The 20963-nt window shown below is 38.2% G+C and overlaps 1 protein-coding gene across 1 annotated transcript in view; it reads right to left on the bottom strand.

Annotated features, from left to right (window-relative positions):
* The window catches only part of ATF3 (activating transcription factor 3), a 51671-nt gene extending 31902 nt beyond the window's left edge, over positions 1–19769 (bottom strand). The window contains exon 1 of the mRNA XM_064477173.1: positions 19707–19769. The gene's annotated coding sequence lies outside the window, so the exon portion shown is untranslated. The remainder of the gene's footprint in view (positions 1–19706) is intronic.
* Between the last annotated feature and the right edge of the window lie 1194 nt (positions 19770–20963).

Genomic DNA, 20963 nt, shown 5'->3' with positions numbered 1-20963 from the left:
CTCGTTTTCATTTCATCTGCCTGGAATCTTTGTGTCCTGAGCCTTTCCAGTTTCAGTTTTCCCTGAAAAGCAGCTTCTTAAGGTGGGAGGGTAGTCATCTGACTACAGGGAATAGGTTAAGGTACTTAGGGGGTCCCCTCTTAATTCAGATTTATAAGTAGTCTCACTGGTTTCTGCCTCATGGCTTACCCTCACCCCCCGCAGTTACTGGCGCACTGAGATGCTGAGCTTTGAAAAGGTCTATGGAGAGACCTCAGTCTCTTCCTAATAGGTACTTCACCTGGACTTCTTTGGCTTTGCTAAATTAATTACATGTGCTCCATCCCACCCCTCACATTCTACCTTCACAGTTCTGCTGACATCTCTTATCTGTTGTTATCTATCCTCCTGTCCTTTCTGTCCTTACAAGTTGATGCAGTTTAAAAAATCTCTTTGGTATTACTTTCAAGGGGCTTGTGGAGAGAGAGAATGGAGATATCCATGTATTTTTGAACGAGCGAATGAATGAATAAATAAATGGTTAATTCTCCATCTTAACTGAAGTTGCAATTGACTTTAAAACAGAAAGACTGGCTTTTACTTACCATTTTCTGCTCTGCTGTGAGTTCACACTCTGCTATATTACCCTGTTAGCAAAGCTTTGTCCCCCGGCCAATGGCTGCTTCCCTGAGCCGAGCCTGTAGGCTTCTAAACGTGTGGGTTGGTCACAAGAGGCCCAGGCTAGAGACTGTGGTTTGTGTCATGTAACCCACCCCCATGGCAGCAACCCCAACTTCTGCAAAAGTCCGGTTGAAGTTGGTTGTTTGGAATGCAAAATATTATTTTCCTATAGAAACAATGTAATAAAGGAATATTTTAGTTCCCAGGCCAGCTTTCAAGAATCTTTTTAAAGCTCATAGGTATGAATATTCTTTATTAATGTACTCATGCCCCAAATTTATTGAACATCAGTTATGTGTGATTTGAGCATTGCATTATCATAAGATCCTATCAAACACAACCTTTTAAATACATCAATTTGCTCAATTTTTAGCTTCCGCTGTTTTTAACTTCCAAGTGGTCATCTCTTTTCCAAACATAACCCTCTTCTTCTATTCTTCCTCCAACTCACTCACTTCACCTTAAGGGAAAAAAGCAAAGCCTATTTCAGCGTCTGTGCAAATGTTCATTTGTCAGAGACAGGAAGTTCCCAGTGGTGCTCACTGCACCCAGAGGGCTCCTCTGCCCATGAAGGGCCCTCCTAGAAAGTCACCCATCATGCTTTCTCCAGGGCACTGCAGTGCCTTGGGTGAAACTTAGAATTAGCTCTTCATCAACTGTCTTTGTGATTTCTAAGTCTATAGCACTACCATGAACAGAAAGCCACTTTTTAAGGCTTATTGCTGACAACTGTTGGTTATTTTTTGCCTTCCCATAAAATTCAAAGGTGATCGGAGCACGTTGCCAATGCAGCACTTCGTGTGTTTATTTTCTTGTACACCAGTTCACTTCTGACTTGCAGAGAGCAATGCTCTCTCTCATGAGGAGAGGGGAGAACTACTTTGCAGAGGACATTTGAAACTCTCACCAAACTAAGTTCTTTGGCACTTTCTCCAAGGTTATTCTGGGCAAGAGTATCATCCAAGATAGAAAACTTATACCGATACAGTCATTTGTTCATTCGTTCTTTCACTCACCAAATACTCACTGAACGCTTCCTATGTACCAGACACCATGCTCAGGGCTACGGATGCCCTTCTGGAGCTACCTCTGCACCATCAGCTGTGCACCATCAACCTTGCACAATCAGCTCTACACCATCAGCTCTGCACCATCAACTGTGGCATGGCCCCAAGAAGAGTATTCCTTCCCACTGATCTCCCACCACCCCAGATAAAGCTCTACCACCGTGGGGGAGAAGTGGGAATCAAGAGGGAGGGAGGACTGCCTATGTGGGACTCCCTCCACCTCCAGTGAGGCTCTGGGCTCAGAAGATAATAGAAACTCCATGAAAAATTGGGTAACCTCAGAACAGAGAAGAGTTTCACCCCCTTCCACTGGTAACTTCCCAGAAAAGCCCATGTGTGAGGGTAAAGAGGCATGGCTGAGTGAGGCATCCAGGTGGGTGGACCCAGAGCAGCCTCACAGCATGGTGCAGAAAGGGTAGCCAAGACCCCTCTGCCCACAGGCAGGACCCAGAAGAATTGAGAGAGGCTGGAGGACTCAATGAGTTTGGGAAAAGGAAGATGTAGAGGGCATGAGAGTCCACAAAAAGACTGGGTCAGTTAGGAGGAAGCCAGGGAATGGATGCCAATGATCAAAGGCTAAGGACCGTACATCTTAGCAAAGCCATTATTTTGAGAAAGAGACCCAAGGGCAAAATGCTAAATTTGGCTGAACAGATAACCTGGATGAGTTTATCCCAAGAAGACTAGATTATGTTTCCTGTGACAGAGAAATTAATAATTACAAAATATAATCAATTACAGTTTACACATATGAGTATGTAGCCTATGAAATTTGCTCCTGCTTCACAAACAAGTAAATTAAAAAATCACACATTTTCATAAATCCTCTGGGGAAACAAACTAGCAGGTTGGAGAGGGGCTACCATTAGATGATCAAAGGGCTTAAGAATGGGCAGATTCCTCAGTCTCCTTCCCACGCAAACTCATGTAGGAGGCCTGGGTGGGGCCTTGTTAACTCCTGCAGTGTTAACAAGATCTCACAAGAGTTTGATGTAGGTGGCCTGGAGCCACATCTGGAGAAACTTTAGGTGAAAGAGAGAGGTCAGATTTACACAGGAGGGAGAGAGGGGCAAATTAGTGAAGAAGTTTTGACTATAGGGCAGTGTGATGGTTAATTTTATGTGTTAAATTGACTGGGCCATTGGATGCCCAGATATTTGGTCAAACATTATTCTAGATGTTTTTGGGTGAGTTTAACACTTTAATCAATAGACTGAGTAGAGCAGATTGCCCTCCTAATGAGGGTGGGCCTTATCCAATCAGTTGAAGGTTTTTGAGCTTAGACTTGAACTGAAACATCAGCTTTTCCTGGGTTTCAAGGCTGCTGATTGCTGATCTGAGAATTTCCCAGCCTTCATAATTCCTGTATCAATTCCTTCAATATACCTATCTGTCTGTCTGTCTGTCTATCTATCTATCTATCCTATTGGTTCTGTTTCTCTAGAGAACCCTGACTAACACAGATAGCTCAAAACTTTGTAGTACAGTGGGAAACTAGCCTGACGGTAAAGATTGCTAATAAATATTGTTATAAGAAATTGAGAAGTGCTATGTGATATGGGTCTCTTTGGGAGACTTTAAAAAATAATTATAGCTACTATTAGTACCGTGTGGTGATATTTCACCTCCTTCCCCTTGTGAATACTTACGTAGTGTCTGGCTTTCTTGTAAGTATAATCTCCATGAAAGCAGAGATACTGTCTGTTTTGGTCACCTCTGTATCTGTGGGAGAGAACCTGGCACACAGTAGGTGTTTGGTGACTACTTGTTGAATGTGTAGGTCAATTTATTTCCCACCCTCACAACAACGCCACATACTAGGAACTGTGATTTCCATTTTTAAAAGAGCAAACTGATGCTCAGCTTGAACACTGTCGCTCTCTGATTACAACGCCCCACCCCCACCCCTTCCATCCATGTCTGTCCTGCTCTGGGCCCTGGAAGGCTGACCTCTACAGACAGATAACCTGGGCTCCTGGCCAGGGAAGGAGAGGCCAAGGTTAGGACCTCTGTTTCAGGGTATGGTTCTGCAGTGTCTGTGTTCCTCCAGGGCCAAAGCTTCTGTCAGGTGACACCTCTTTTACGGTTCCAGCTTTCAACAGGATCCAGTAAAATATTGCCTCCCCTTTCCCCTTCATGCCTGGTGTGGAAATGGCTTCTGCAGTTAGTGTCTCTCTGTACTTCATTCTCCCCTACTGGTTCCCTTAATGCTGCCAAAGTCTCAATTAATAATTCATCTATTAAACGTTCCTCAGTTAAACCCCTAGTGTGTGCCATCTTTTCCTGCTGGGATCCTGACTGATGAAGAGAAGTTAGGTAACAAAGTCACACAGCTAAAAGGTGGTGGAGGCAGGATTTGAACCCAGGTATGTCTCACTCTGAAGCCCACTTTCATTTTGTTATACCTCACAACCTCTAATATTCTCTCAGAAATTGATTAGGAATGAACCTCCCCCATGACATCCTATGATCTCTTCTAGAACATTCTACAAGTCTGGCATTCTTTAGACCCTCCCAGAGAGTAAGCCTGGTGGCATGGAAATAGGGCTTGGTCTTCTGTGGCCTCAGAGATCCGAATTTGAATCCAAACTCTGCTAGTACCTATGTGATTCTGAGCAAGGGGATTGACTTCTCTGAGCTTCTGTTTCCTGGTTTGCAAAGTGGGGCCATACCACAGCAGATGCGAATGAGGAGTAAATAAATCAATGTATTTATATCATGAGCTCAGTAAAGTTGGTGTCTCCTCCTGTTTCTCTTCAGTTCAGGTCTTGGGGCAGTGCCTGAATACCTCTCTGAAATCACTCAGTCTCTTTTTTAGGTTAAAAAAAAATGCTCTTCAATCTCTGTGCAGGGAGAGCTGTCAGGGGTTTTGGCTCCTAAAAAAATGTGGGCATGTTTCAGGAGGAGGCTTCTGGAGTCCTCAGCCCAGCAGACACAGCTTTTCTCCCAAATTTTCTTTCAGGCATTTAGCTTTGACTCTCGTGTGACATGGCTGAAGGTGAATCTCATGACCAGTGTGTTTCTTCTCCAGCACAAATGGCTGTGACTAAAATAGGGCGTTATGGGGCAGCCCACACAGCCCCCCCCCTTGGAAAAGTTCTAGAGGCCACACTGCTTTACAAGGGTGCAGTGGGTTTGAGAACCATTGGTTGGTGATCCAAGGCTATAAGCCTCACAATGTGTAAGTGAAAATGCATTAATGCAAGCTCTGTAATACAGAATTTACAGAGTTTGGGGCAGAGGCTGGCCAGCTTCTTCCCAGGAAATGGTGCAAAATGAGGGTTAAAAAAAAGTGAAGTGAGTAGGGCTGCCAGATAAAGTATAGGATGCCCTGATAAATTTGAATTTCAGATCAACAAATAATTTTTTAGTATAAGTATGTCCCATCATTGTTTGGGATATACTTACACTAACAATTCTTTGCTTTTGTCTCAAATTCCCATTTACTTGGGTATTGGGTATTTTTATTTGCTAAATAAGGAAGCCCAATAGGTGTGGGGAAGAGAGATGTTTCACTGGCCTAAGAGAACATTGTTCTCAGGCTTTTTACACACATTTTAGAAGCTCTCTTTTACTTAGAAACCATTGTGCTTTTTCTAAATTGGTCCATTAAAGGATGACGCTATGTAACATTCTGTTAGCAGAGTTCTAATGTCTATGTTCTTGAAAATAATAAAACTATATTTCCTTAGGAATATGTAACTATATTCCTTATCTAGGGGCCATGTATCTAGCAATTTCAAATATCAAAACACTGCCAGGCTTTTATTATATATGTGTGTAAGATAGTTCACTAGCATATATTAAGTATTCTTCAAGATACTCAGTAATTGTTTTATGCTTTAATTTGTATAGTTTGCATTTTTGTAGTATAGGCCATATTTTATTTATGCCATTTATTTCTCTTAAATCATTAATATTATCAAAAAGTCTAATATTTATAGCAGAGCAAATGTCTATAGAATCACAAATATTTTTTGCATTTTAAATTCAATTATGGTTGCTTCCAACAATAACAATGGCAGCAAATCAACACCCATAAGAGACGGCATGGGGCTTATGCACTTTTCTCAGGGTACTGCTTCAGTTTCTGTGCATGTCTACTCAAACTGAATTTTCTAGTCATTGTCCTTCTGAGTTCTTGGTTTTCATGTTTTCCACCTCGAGAGAGCAGTGGGGAGAAAACTAGGAATGTGGCTGGGCTTTCTACTATAGGCACACACACCAACAGCACTGTGAGTAAGAGCAGAAGCCCCACGGAAATACGGGACCAAGAACTCTAAAAGCAGCACACTCAGAGGGCATCATCTGCTGGGGCCAGCAGACCCACACATTGTGTCAGCCCCGGCCGGCACCACTGAGTCACTGAGGCATACAAAAATGTTGCAAGTCATTATTTAATTAATTATGTTCAGGTCAAAAGTTTTGTCTTCCCATTTCCAAAAAGGGCACTGTGACACTTCTAAAAATCGCAGGATAGTCCTGAGAATTCTAGACAATGTCACAATTTTCTGAGAAAGTTGGAAGACCACAAATATGGGATAATTACTGGCTTCTAATATGCTTGTCCTTAGTAGTGACAATAAAGAACAATTATCATATTTATATACTAACCTGGAAATTGGAAGACAGTAGTGAAAAAAGAGGATCCCTCCCCCAACAGAGCTCAAAATTTGCAGAGAGGATACAGGAAAGTCATCGTTATCTGACAAGAGAGCCTAGTTGTTTTTTTTTTTTTTTCTAACCTTTTTTTTTATTGAGTTACAGTCATTTTACAATGTTGTGTCAAACTCCAGTGTAGAGCACAATTTTTCAGTTATACATGAACATACATATATTCATTGTCACATTTTTTTTTCACTGTGAGCAAGATAGCCTACTTCACTGTGATACCAAAAAACTCTAAAAATCTCAGTGTCTTAAAACAATAAACTTGTTTCTCATTCATACTACATATCCATCGGCTGGGGATTTACTCTGTTATTCTCACTCCAGAACCTAGGCTGATATAGTAGTCACCATCTGGATAGAGGGTTGCCATCCAACCGTGGCTGTTCATTTTATAGAAGAGGAATTCTGGGTTGAGGGTGATTGGGTGATTTAGCTAGGTGAAGGAAAGAGCCATTCTGAAACCAAGGTCTTTGAACTCTTACACTAGTGTTCCTTCTCTTCTGTAGATACAAGTTATCTCTATATTAGGCTGACCATTCTCCAGGGGGACTGAGAGTTAACAAAGATAACTCCAAAGGTTTAGTCATGTTTGTGACATGTTAGTCATCATTTATTCATTCCGCTTACTAAGTGTTGGCATTATTTTTATCTGCTGGGTATACAGTAGTGATCAAAATATATACAGTCCCTCTCCTTAAGGAGCTTACGATTTTATGGTTGGGAGGGACATGGAATCGAGTTTCCCAAGGTTGGGAAGAGAGGCTGAGGTTGCCTGGGCTCTAAATGCTAGAAGTTGCAGGCCCAGAGGTGTAGGAAGATGCAGACGCAGCTTGCTGATTGGAAATCAGTAAGTGACTAGATCTGCTGTGTCCCTGTCATCACCATGCAGCAACCACCCTGCAATGCCACCAGAAACTCTGGTTCAGGAATGAGGCGCTGGAGGGCTGGGTGGGACAACTACAACAATGGGGGAAAAGTGAGGGATGAGTGAGGGAGAGAGAAAAAGAAAACAGAAGCCAAACAAATGTGACTTCTGCCTGAAACGAGCCCGCAAACCCAAATTCCAAAATACAGAGAGAACTCTAATGCTAAGAAAGACAGACAACAAAGTCAATAATTAGGACAAGATTTCACTCCACATTGAAATTAATTTTATAGACAGCTTAACAAAGACTTTAGAATAAGTTCATGTGAGGTGTGAAAAGAGATGGACTTAAAAAATATTAGAAATTATAAAATAAACTAGGTAAAAACATTTATTATTTTTTTAAAGAGCCAACTAAAAATCTCAGACACGAATAATATGATCATTAATATTTAAAATGTCCTGGATGAGAATATTTCTGGTCTGAATAAAGCTGAGGAGCACAAGTGTCAGGTGGCAAGGCTGCTGAGGAACATACTCCAAGTCCAGGCAGAGAAGAGAAAGTATTAAGAGACATGGAGGAGAGACTGAGAGACCCCGACTGACTCATCTAATGGGAATTCTGAAGGAATAGAAAAGAGGGAAGGTCAGTCAAGCAATATTTAAAGAGATCATTGCTGAGAAGTTTTCAGAATTGAAGACTTCAAATCAAAAGTATATTTGAGTACCATGCCTGGAAATAAGAATAAATCTGCACCCAAACACACAGTAGCAAAATTGCAGAACATTAAGGATAAAGATAACAAAAAGTTAACAGAGATAAAAGGTGGATTACCTACAAAGGAATGAAAATTAGTTTGATGGCAGCCCTCTCATAGAGAACAACAGATTCTAGAAGACAATGAGGACAATATGTTCAAAGTGCAGAGGAAAGGTAATTATCAATCCAGAATTGAATACCCTGACAAATAAAGACATTTCAGGCATGCCTAGACCAAGAGAGTTTACCAATTATAGACTGTCACTAAAAGAACTACTAAAGGATATTATATTTTCGTAAACATAGTTAACTATTGATTGTAAAAAAAAAACAACCCAATTTTTTTAATATTTAAAAAGAGTGGAACTACAACTCTGAAAATTACAAGATGGGGAGCAGGGTTCAACAGTTAACTAAAAAGAGCTAGGACCTTTGTTGTGGTCAAGAGAACAATGAATACTTAATACCTTAAAAATATTTCAATAAATAATTGACTTAAGAAACTAAGAACAACAGAAAAACTGTCCTATTTCTAGGACAGTAATAAATATAAGAGAAAAAGTTAAAGAAATAGTATTTAGGGAAGATGAGTAGAACCCAAAGTTGGTTTTTTCAAACAACATAAAGACAAACCCTACACAAAACTGATCAAGAAAAAGGAAAAGAAAACCCACAAACAGAAAACAGAAATAAAAAAGGGTTAGAAATAGATACAATAAAGATGTAAAAATACACAAAAGAATGACTAGTGAAAGAAGTTGTGGTATATATATACAATGGAATACTACTCAGCCATAAAAATAAATAAAATAATACCATTTGCAGCAACATGGATGGAACTGGAGATTGCCATTATAAGTGAAGTAAGCAGAAAGAGAAAGAAAAATACCATATGATATCACTTACATGTAGAATCTTAAAAGAGACTCAAATGAACTTATTTATAAAACAAAAACAGACTCAATGGACATAGAAAACAAACTTACAGTTCCCAGAGGGAAATGGGAGTGGGAAGGGATAAATTGGACATTTGAGATTTGGAGATACTATTATATATAAAATAGATAAACAACTACTTTATGCTGTATAGCACAGGGAACTGTATTCAATATCTTGTAGTAACCTATAATGAAAAGGAATATATGTATGTATATGTATGACTGAAACATTATACTGTACAGCAGAAATTGACACAACATTGTAAACTGACTATACTTCAATTAAAAAAAATATTCAAACACATTGGAGAGAAAGGCTAGGGAATAAAATGGATGTAAGATTTAAAAAAAGAATGCTATTACAACTTCATGGCAATAAACCTGGAAACTTGGAAGAAATGGATAATTTTTAAGAAAAAATAAAGTTTTGGTAATTTATTCAGATGAAATCAGAATAAGGCCTTAGTCATTAAAGAATATGAAATTGTTAATCAAAAGGTCTCCTTCCAAAGACACAAAGCCCAAATGATTTTACCAGATCTTCAAAAAATAAACACTGTTTAGAAACAAAAAAATAAACTGTTCCAGAGAATGGGGAAAAAGAAGAGGATTACCCAACTTGTTTTTTGAGATACTAAACCCAGACAAGGACAGTGCAAGTAAAGCAAATTATCATTTAATCTCACTTTTCATGTAGATATAAATCTTAAGGAAAATATCATGACCAACAGGACTGAATCTCAAGTTGAAAGTATAATTCAAGACTAGAAAATCTGCTAAAGATTAAAAGAAAAATCAGCTTTTTCCTTTTTTCTTTTTATCTTATCATTTTAGTGTCATTTTGATAAATGTGAAAAGATATTTCATGGAATGGAGAATTCATTCATGGTTAAAGAAAAATCTTTGTAAACTAGGTAAAGAAGGCAACTTTCTTTACCTGACAAAGGCCATATATCAAAATTCTACGAGTAAATATTATACTATTGTTGATATTTTAGAGACATTTCCATTAAAGTCAGGAATACTATAAGCATATCAGTATTCATAAGCATGCCTGTATTCAGCATAGTGCTGAAGGTCTTGACTATGCCATAACAAAAAAGGGGAGAGACAGAGATTGGAAAGAGAAAAGAAACGGTTCTTTTTTGCAGAAAATGTGATTGTCTACATAAAGGATTCAAGAAGATTCACAAACTCTTAGAGCTAGAAAGTGTTCAACAAGAATGCTAAATACAAAAATTACACAGAAATCAATAGCATTCTTAACAGTAATCACTAATTAAAAATATAATTGGAAAAAAAAGAATTCTTTTCACCATGTAGAAATTATGTGGCACCTAGCAATAAATTTATTAAAAGAGTACCAGACCTCTGTGAAGGAAACTATAAAAGTATTATTGAACAATATAAAGAAAGACCTAAGTAAAGAGAAATACCACGTCCATTGATTAGAGTATTCAATAATATAAAAATGTCAACTTTCTCCATGTAGATCTATAGGCTTACTGCAATTTTAATTTAAAAAATCCTCAAAATGTGTGTGATTCTTAATAAGCTAATTCTGAAATTCATGTTAAAGGGATAAGAAGAGTCAAAACAATTTTGAAGAAGAAAAGGGTAGAGAGACTCGGCTTATTAGTTCAGTATTTGAAAAGATCATGACGGTGTTCGTTCAGGGGACAGATATATAGATGAATGAAACAGAACAAAGCCCAGAAATAATCTATACATATGAGGAAACCCTCTGTACAATAAAGTGATACTTCAAAGCGATGGGGAGAAATGGTGGGACTGAGACAACTGGTTATCCATGTCGGAGGAAAGAGAAATCAGATTCCTATTCACCCAGACAAAAAGACTAAAGACCTACACGTGAAGAGCAAGTTTGCAGCTTTGAGAAGAAAATATAGGACAATACATTTATTATCACCAAGTAGGGAAATATTTCTTATATAAGATATACACACACAAATACAGTCAAATAAGAGGGATACATTTGATTACATCAAGGTAAAAAACTTATGCACAAGAAAAAGACATGTAAAAAAAATGGAAAGAAATTATAGAACAGGAGAAGATACTTGCAATGCATATAATCATAAACAGGAGATAGTTTAAGAAGCAGTAGTTACACAAGCTTAATTCTTTGATTACAGGGCAATAAAGCTATTAATAAATAGAAATTAAAACAAAATTACAAAGTATAAAAACATAACAGTTGGGAGATAATTAAAATAAAAACATACCATATTAAAAGTTATGAAATGTTATTAAAGCATACTGAAAGGTGAAATTACAGTCTTTATGTTTTCATTATTTTTAAGGAAAGGAAAAATGAAAGTATTCAACCCAAGGATTTATAAAAACAACAATAATAAAATCCTTTAAAAATCAAGATAAAGAAAAAAATAAAGGTAAAAGTGAAACTAAATGAGTTAGAATACAGGAAAATGTATAAAATTAATTCAAGAACTTATTTTTAAAGAACAATGAAATAGACAAATCTTAGAGAAAGTAAGTAAGGAAAAAAACCTGTGAATAATAAAATTAGAAATAAAAAGAAGGGATTCAACATCAGATAAGGAGGATATAGTTTAAACATAAAACAACACTTAGCAAAATTTTAAGTTATAAATTTGAAAACTTAGATGAAATGATCTCCTGGATATACATTCCAAAATTTAGAAGCATTATTAAACCTAAATACACTAATCACAGCCAAAGAAATTAAGGAAGAAAAGAGGGAAAGAATTCCCTCCAGAAAAAAAAATGTCTAGGCCTATAAAACGTTATAGGGAAATTCTTTCAACTCTTTCAACAAGGAATAGTTAATTATTATGCTTCAATAAACATTTCAAAACACTGAAAAATCTGGAAAGTGTGTCTAATTTACTTCACAGAGATAACTCTGATGGCAAACCTGAAAAAGACAGCTCAAATAAAGAAAATAATAAACCTATCTAAATTATTAACATAGAGAAGAAATCCAAACACAGATAACAGAGTATCAAAAGAATAACCCAAATAGGATTTAACTTAGAATGAAAATGTTTTATGTCTCAGTATTTGAAAAATCCACAGTATATCACATCTATCAGTTAAAAAAGAAAATCCAAATGAGATTCTAAACAGATTTTAAAAAGACAATAAAATTTGACAGCTAGTCCTTATTAAAAAGTGATCATAAATTTAGGAACTCCTTCTTAACAATAATAAAATATTTATTTCAAACAGTCAAAACCACCTGTGTGAATGAAATACTAAGGCAATATTATTAAACTCAGGAACAAAACAGAGATATAGTTTATTGCCAATTTAATTTAATTTTTAACTGGAAGTTCTGACCAATTCAATAGTATACATATAAAAATAAGATACATAAATACTAGGAGGGAGAACACAGATTTATAATTATTTGTAGCTGATATAGTTATACCCCTGGAAACTCAAAAGAATAACTCAACTAAAAATTATTAGAATTGATGTGAGATTCAAGAAACCTGCTAAGTATACAAAGGAGACACAAAAGCCAGTAGCTTTTCTATATAGAAATACTATCCAGTTGGAAAATATAATGAACAAAATTGAACTACAATAGTAAAAATTAACAATGATGACATTGAAAACCTCTATTAATTGCCTTGGAATAGCTTTATGAGAATGTAAAGGATCCATACAATAAAACCTACAAAATGTCACTGACAAATATAAAAGGGAATTTGAATATTAAGTTCTATGACAACAATGTCAGTATTTTTCAAATTAGTTTGTATGTTCAATATACTTTCAATAAAAATCTCAATAAGTTTTTTTTTTCAGAATTTGACATTATTATTCCAATATTTACTGAAAGAATAATTAAGTTATAAACAGCAAAGAATGTGAAAAGGAATGGTGAGACAGTGGCCCTGCCAGATTTTAAACCATTTTAAAAAGCAAGTACCAATAAAACAGTGTGGAACTGACAAAAGAACAAATGGGTAGATATACAAATCAATTGCACAGAATAGATATTCTGAAACCATATTATATGTAAGAACTTAATCTATGATTTAAAAAAGCATCACAAATCAGAAGGGAAAATATTATTTAATAAACTATGCTGGGTTAATTGGTTATTTAGAAAAAATAAATTTAGAGATTTACTTCAAATTATAATAAAAATAATTTTAGATGGATAAATAGGTGTAATTAGATATAAATACAAAGCTATTAAAACTAAAAAAGACTACAAACACATAAAAATGTTCAGTAATTTTAGTCATCAGGGAAACATAAATTACCACTATAATAAGTTACCACTGCACACCCAACAGAATGGCCAAAATAAAAAAGAATGACAACATCAAAAGTTGGCGAGAATGTAGAGCAACTAAAACTCTCATGCATTGTTGGTGGGAGTGTAAAATGGTACAGATACTTTGGAAAGAAGTCTGGCAGTTTCTCATAAAACTAAGTTTACATGTATTCTATGACTCAGCAATTCCACCCCTTGGTATTTCCCCAAGAGAAGTGAAAGCATATGTCCTCATAAGGACATGCACAAGAATGTTCATAATGGCCCCAAAATGGAAATAGCCCATCAATAGAGGAATGGATAAACCAACTGTAATACAGACACAGAACGAAATGTTACTTTTGACAACCAAAAGAAACTCCTGAAACACACCAACATAGATGAATTTTTGAAATATTATGTTGAGTGAAAAAAAACTTTACACGAGAGTTCATGCTGTAAGATTCCATTTATATAAAGTTTTAAAACAGGCAAAACTAACTGACAATGAAGAAACCAAACACTGGTTGCCTCTAAGGTAGGGTAGGAGTAAGGATTTATTGGGAAGGGACACTGAGAAACTTTCTGGGATGATGTTAATTTCTCTCTCTATATATATTTTAATAGCTTTTTAAAAGATATTCACATGCCATATAATTCACTCATTTAAAGTATAAAATTCAGTGGTTTTTAATACATTCATGTATGTGTGCAACCATCAGTTCACATGGAAACCTACCCTTTTGTAGGTCTATGCATTTGTCATTTGTCAAAACTCACTGAATGATCCACTTAAGATTTGTACATTTCACTATAAATATGTAATATGTGTAAATTTTAGAGTTTATTAGGAGGAAATATGAAATAATTTTCAAAGTTCTATATGGAAAAGTTCATTCTTCAGAAAAGAAACTATTGATTGATTTGATTACTTTAAATCTAAAAACCTTTATGTGTCAAAAATATATGACTATAACCAACATTAAAATGTATATATCAAGCCAGAGGAGGATTTTTATTTTTTTTAAAGTATTAGACAAGGGGGTTTTGTCTATACATTTGATGTATGTGTAAAACATTTTATAGCATTGCAAATACTAAGATAGCAACAGATGTATGGGCAAAGGCTCTGAGGAGAAAATTCATAAATAGGAAATAAAACTTGATAACAAACATGGGGGAAATTTCTTCATGTTTACAGGATTTTAAACTGAAATTACATCAGGAATAATATATATATCAAAGGTCCTAGGATTTGTATGCTCTGTATATTCCTTTGAGAAATGCTTTTATTCTCCTTTGAGAAGGGATAAAGTAAATAAGAATGGCTATGCACAAAGATTTAGCTACAAGAATGTTTATTGCATTACTGTTTGTAATATTGACAAATCAGATATTACCCAAATGTTTATTATAGAGTATAAATTAAATAAATTACAGTACAAAGATAGTAAATTAATTCAGCACTCTTGCACAACCATTTAAAATGATGTTGTAAAATACTTAATGGTGTGGAAATATGTTTACATCTTGAGTTTAAAAAAAAAAGAAAAAAGGCTAAAACTTTTTTGATGCTGTTAGGCTAATCCATTCCCTTATATCCCTGCTATTGACACACAGGCATTTAGCTCCTGTCAACTTTCTCCCTGTCCTTTCCCATTTCCCTTTGGAAGCCGTTCTGGGAAGAAGAAATAGGCTGGTATCAGAATTTGAGGGGAAAAAAAAACTTAAAAAATGAAAACAAGAAGAGTGTAAAACACTCTTTTGGTTAACCATTTTTTTTAGTTGAGAAAAGTATATGTGCACATGGTTAGAAATTGGAACAGTCAAAAAATGTGTATGCTAAAAAGTCTCTATCCAGTCCGAGGTGCCTTGAGTAGTTTTCCTTATCTTCTAGATACTTTTTTAGAAAGACACCTACTAAAAGTGAAAAAACAAAACACAAGAAAGAGGAAAGAAGGAAGGGAGGGAAGCAAAGATGGAGGGAGTGAGGGAAAAATAGAGGGAAGTAAGGAAGGGAGAAAGATATAAAGAGGAAATATGGATGAAAATCAGAATGAGTTTATTCTGTGAGGGTTCTAAACAATCGAAGTTTATTTTTGAATATACGTTAAATATTTGGATCTCAAATGTTCAGCAATCTGCTATTAACTCAATACTACTATTACATAAATATTAAATTATTTATAAATATTTATAAAATAAATAAACCAAGATCAAAAGTGAGGAGCCTTTTTACTTGGGATGCCTTATGGAACAGTGACTGTGTCATCCAAACTCAAATTAGGGTTCCTAGGCTGACAAATATTAATGTATGAGAACAGCAGAGTAGAGGATGTAAAATCAAGACTGTCCTCGGCATGCAGCTCTGATATAAAGGGTGGTGGACGCTCAGATCCTTAGAAGCGCCCCCAGCCTGGATTTACCCCACTGGAGAACATGCATAGGGCAGAAGTGCCAAATGACAGCCACTGTGAGCCCACACATTTTCTTTCCTGGCATCATCTTCAGATGTTCAGGATGGAGCCACATAACCTGATGTTCTTTTACAACCATTTTGAATTGATTAGCTGGTAATGTATTGGTTTATATTTACTTCTTGAAGGAAGCCTAACAATATTATTTTAACAAGTGGGGAGAGGATTAGTCAGTCAATCCAGGTGGTCCACAAAAAAAAACACACCTGGGCCTCTCAGTTGAGGGCAAGTTAGGGTTTCAGTGTGTCTCTCCCTGAGGGCCACTGCTTTTTCCAATGATGCAAATGTAGAACACTCAAAGGTCATGTTTTCAAGGGATAAGATTTGATAAAATTAACTTTTACTCCTTCATCCAAGATGTTCCTAAGTGAACAGGAATATTTTTGTGCATGATTAAGTTTGGTAGCTGTTATTTATGAATAATTTATTTATAAATGAGCTTATAATTAGTTCATGATGTTTTCTTTTTACATTAAAAACAAAAAAAAACCTTATTGACCACTCATCATGTGAATGCCACCTGCTAGAAACCATAAGACGGTTTATGAGATGAGAAGGAATGTTTGGAAGGAAAGAAGGAAGGAGTTAGCTTAGGGATGGAGGGAAGAGGGCGAAGAAGGAGACAAAGTCGGAGAAGCCAAAGCAGGAATGGAAAGAATAAGAGAACAGAGCTATCCTTGTAAGCCCCTCTCAAAATTCAGAAGTATGTTCTCGTATGTAAAATCCAGTGGTGTTTTTCCCATTTAAAAAAAAAAAAAGCAGGATTAATGTTTTCTAATTACCCCTTTTCTTTTGTATCTTTAAGCATGATCTGGGTGGAACTTTTATTTTTCAAGGGTTTACCCTGTCCAACTACTTGTCTTTCACCTGCCATCACAATGCCCCAACCAAGTTGACTTTATTCTTATTACATCTGCAGTGATGATTTCAGTTCAAGATTCAGCAGGTGAAATTAAGTCTGACAGTTCTCCTGATGTACCTCCAACATACAAACAAATTAAAATCACTGCCAGGTATTTGAATGAGCATTTTCTAAAGGGGTTTCTGAGCCGAGTGTTATACTTCCATCTGGTTTTAGCAGTTAGTCCCAAAGATGTGAGCAGTTATTTTTCCTTATTTTAGTGCTAGCAACTTAGAAGATGAGTCTCCAAGCGTGACCCCACTTGCTGAGTCCCCCAGCCCTGAGCAGGGGGAACTAAATTCAAGAAGATAAAATCAGGAAGACCAAATAGAAAAGGGAGCAGAGCTCTATGTTCAAAGCTCTTACCTCATTCATTAATTCTGCAAATACTGAGCACTTACTTACTATGCGCAAACTCCAGGTGAGACACTGGGGGTGAAGGGGTGGGCAGACACTGTTCCTATCCTCCCAGAGCTCAAGGCTCTTCCTCTGAGGTAGGCAGAGCAAGTATTATTAATACTCCCATTAAAAGAACAGGAAACAGAGGCAAAGGACAGGCACAGCTTTGAAACAGGACTGGAGCTCAGCTTTTCTCTCCCAAGGTCTAAGTAGCTGGCTCACTGTACTCAGTGGCTCTCAAACTTTTCTCTCACTAATTAGACAAAAGAGCTTTAAGAAGGTATTCACACTCCACCATGGGCTTCTGCTCCCCATCTTTAAAATTCGGGAAATTATTTGTGTCTCCATTCCTGTCTTAGAAAGAGTAGCCCATTTCTTCACATAACTTTAGGCTATTATTATTATTACTAACACTGGTAGTAAATCAGCTACAAGAAATAATTCGCTGAAATCTTCAAACCCATCTTTCCCTAGAGTTGGTTATATGAAAACTAAGACTATGAAAAAGTTTTTTTTTCCATATAAAATGATCAGACATCCAGGTATTCAGATAAAGATGCTAGATCTGGATCCTTCATCAAGGAACTCTGAGTTCACCTGCCTTTCACGAAATCTGAATCCCTTCCAAAGAAGAGGAATCCAGAGAGAAAGGTTCTTCCTGAGAACATTGCCTTCTTCCTTCACTCAGTTCAGCTGTTAGCAGCAGCTGGTTCCTTCGCTGTGCTAAAATGCTGGCTGCCTTGTAAACATTCTCTCTAATACCGCGCATTACTCATAGTTTGAAAATCACTTTGACTCCTGAAACATAATTATGTTAATGTCAGATGAGTCAGCAGGGGGACAGCATGCTGCTCCTATGGCAGCCGCGCCTTCTGCCAGCCTCTCAGCGCCTGGGGCTTCAAAAAAAAAAAATCAAAAAGAGAGAAACCCCCTTTTGGTGGGAGAGTAGAGAAATTACGCTTATGGCTCAAAGAACGGCTTCAAAGGAATGGTCGACTTCATTTTCGTTGCAACATGAAAGGGAGAATCGAAGTAAAACCGCTAACCCTAGGTTAATCCGTTTACGTGAAGAATAAACAGGAATTTGGAGAGTTTCTCTAGAGGATCTGTGATTTTCCCGCAGGGATGAGTTGAGACAGGTCACTGGTGATGTTAGTTCCAGGGCTCCGCTCAGAGCTGTTTTTACATCACCGTAGGAGGTGATGCGGAGCAGCCCAGGAGGTGCGGGGGCAGCCCAGGAGGTGCCGGGCGCAGGACCGTCACCCTCGGGCATCCACAGGAAATGGGAGGGGGTTCATTTGCACGGGGATTCCAGACGCTGGCCCGGCTCCCCTTGGCCTCTTTGCTTTGGCGCTGTGCCCACTCAGGCAGGGCGACCCCTCAGACAAGAGTTTGCGGCCACTCTCTAGGGCTGTTCTCAGCATCATTTACAACCTCTCAATTGTTTCCCCTCACCGAGCTGCGGGGAAATGAAGAGGAACCGAGCAGGGTGGAGGTTTTCACGGCCTGGATGACCACATCCCCACCTCCCCCTGCTCCTGGCCCTGGTCAAGGTCCAACCTGCCAGTAACCCCAGCCGTCCCCTTCTCAGCCTGCCTTACCACCCACTCTTCCCTCTCCATCCCCTTCTCAGCCTGTCTTACCGCCACCCCTCTCCCCTCTCGGAACTCAGGAAGTCATTTAAATGCATTGACAGGGTGCCTCCGAAAGGCTTCCAGATTCATTATCTCGCCTATGTCTTGTAATGACCTCTATTTTATAAGTGGGGAAACTGAGGTTCAGAGAAGGAGTGTCCTTGTGCAAGGTCACACAGTGAGTGGCAGAACCAGATGCTTAGACCTGGGAGTGCTTTCTACTCTGCCAACAACAGGGTAAGGAATCCACACTTGGAGGACTGGAGAGTGCCAGTTAGGGTCGAAGGGACCCCAAGAGCACATATTTTTACAGGCAAGACAAGTAACCAAAATCTACAAAGAGTCGGTGACTTGCCCAAGGTCACATAGCTCAGAAGTGACAGAACCAGCTGCCAAACAGCGTCTCCTGACCACTGGTCTAGGGCTTTTTCTCTCTAGCGTCTTTACTTCTTCACTCAACTTATTCCAGTTTAGACACAGGAAGAGTCTGCTCTGCCCAGTTAATCTACGCATCTGGATTGCTGATGCAAAGCATTCTGTTCCCAAAGAACAAGTTCCTGCAAGAGGCAGAGATGTCATGGAGGAGAATTCACTGGAAGGAAGGGGTTAACCACATCCAGTGGCTTTCTATTATGATACAACTGATCAATACCCCAGATTAACTACAGCAGGATACCCTCAAACCATGGCTACAACCATGTTTGTTTTAAAGGTTGAGACAACATCATTGCCTTATGGGGTACTGATTTGGCCCCACTGTTGTTATGCAATCTGTGAGGGGCAAAATACCTAATCCAACCTAGAGATTCTGCAGCACCCTAACTCCAGGCCTTTTCAATCCCCTTCCCTCAGATCGCTTTTTTGGGTGCCATATAGACATCATGCAGCTGGTGCACAGAACTCACCATCCCACCCCTCTACAGGGTGGCACTGACCCTCGCCATGGTTTATCTGGTCCTGGTGGGTATCCCTCTAGCTAGAGCCTTCCTGACCAAACACCTTTCTCCCATGGCATTTCCCCTGCTTGGCCCCAAAGACAAAGAAAAGTCAAGACTCACATTTTTGGGTGAAGTGCTGAAAATCCTTAGGAAGCTGTGGAACACTCTATTTAGAAGAGGATTTCTCCTCTTGTCATGTCTCCCTGTCTGGTCCCATCCAATTTATCCTTGAAGCATGGTTGGTCAACAAAAACTGACCCCGCCCCCTGCCCCCCAAAGCAACCAACAGCTGTTACTATATTGAGTGGCAATATGATTTCATATCATAGGTGACTAACCCAACGAGGCTTCCCTGCGAGCCATCATCTAAATATGACAGCCTTCCATCATCCTGACCTTTTCACGGGAGAAAGCTGAGTGAGGGGCTTGGGCTCAAGTCCCCATCTGGTATTCTGTGGTCAGCATCTGTGACTGAGCATGTGAGGCACACATGCCCACTCCCGCACAGATCCCCTCCCTAGTAGAAGGTCACTTTCACTCCAGACAGCTTTCCTCCTCTGGCATGACTTTGAAATTAGTTAGCCATTAGAATGTTTAATAATTACAGTCATTAGGGAGGATTTGGGGAGGGGAGTTGTATATACTTACTTGTATATCCCAGGTACTGGGTTAGACACTTCATGTATAGTTTTTCATTTACTTTTCTCTGAGGAAGATATTACAATCCTGTGGAGTTAGAGAAACTGAGATCAGAGGGGTTAAGTAACTTTCCCAAAGTTACAGAGCTGGTCGTGGTGGGGCTCAGATTCCGGCCCAAGCCTCTGTGACTCCAACGTGGAGTGAAACCTACGTATAGAGGGTTTTATCACCTCACCTGGATTTTTTAAAAATAGGCTTTATTTTGTAGAGCAGTTGCAGATTTATAGCAAAATTGAGCAGCAGGTACAGAGTCCCCATGTGCTCTTTATCTGCCCTCACCAGCACTGTCCCTGAGTAGATGTGCCAGAGTGGTACATTTGTTACAATTGATGAACCTACACTGACATATCATAATCTCCAAAGTCCAGAGTATACATTATCATTCTCTCTTGGTGCTGTACATCCTGTAGGTTTGTGAAAATGCATAAAGATATGTATCCACTATTGTGTGTCATACAGAGTAGGTTCACTGCCCTAAAAATCCTCTGTGCTGTGCCTATTCATCCATCCCTCCCCTCCAATTCTTGGCAAGCACTGACATTTTTTACTGTTTTCATAGCTTTGCCTTTTCCAGAATGTCACATAGTTGGAATCATACAGTATGTAGCCTTTTCAAGTTGGCTTCTTTGACTTACTGATATGCATTTAATGTCCCTCCATGTCTTTTCACGGCTCTAT

The sequence above is a fragment of the Camelus dromedarius genome, chromosome 21 (genome assembly GCF_036321535.1).
Source record: "Camelus dromedarius isolate mCamDro1 chromosome 21, mCamDro1.pat, whole genome shotgun sequence".
Classification (NCBI taxonomy): Eukaryota; Metazoa; Chordata; class Mammalia; order Artiodactyla; family Camelidae; genus Camelus; species Camelus dromedarius.
The sequence above is the reverse complement of the archived record's forward strand: the minus strand, read 5'-3'. Positions and strand labels throughout refer to the sequence as shown.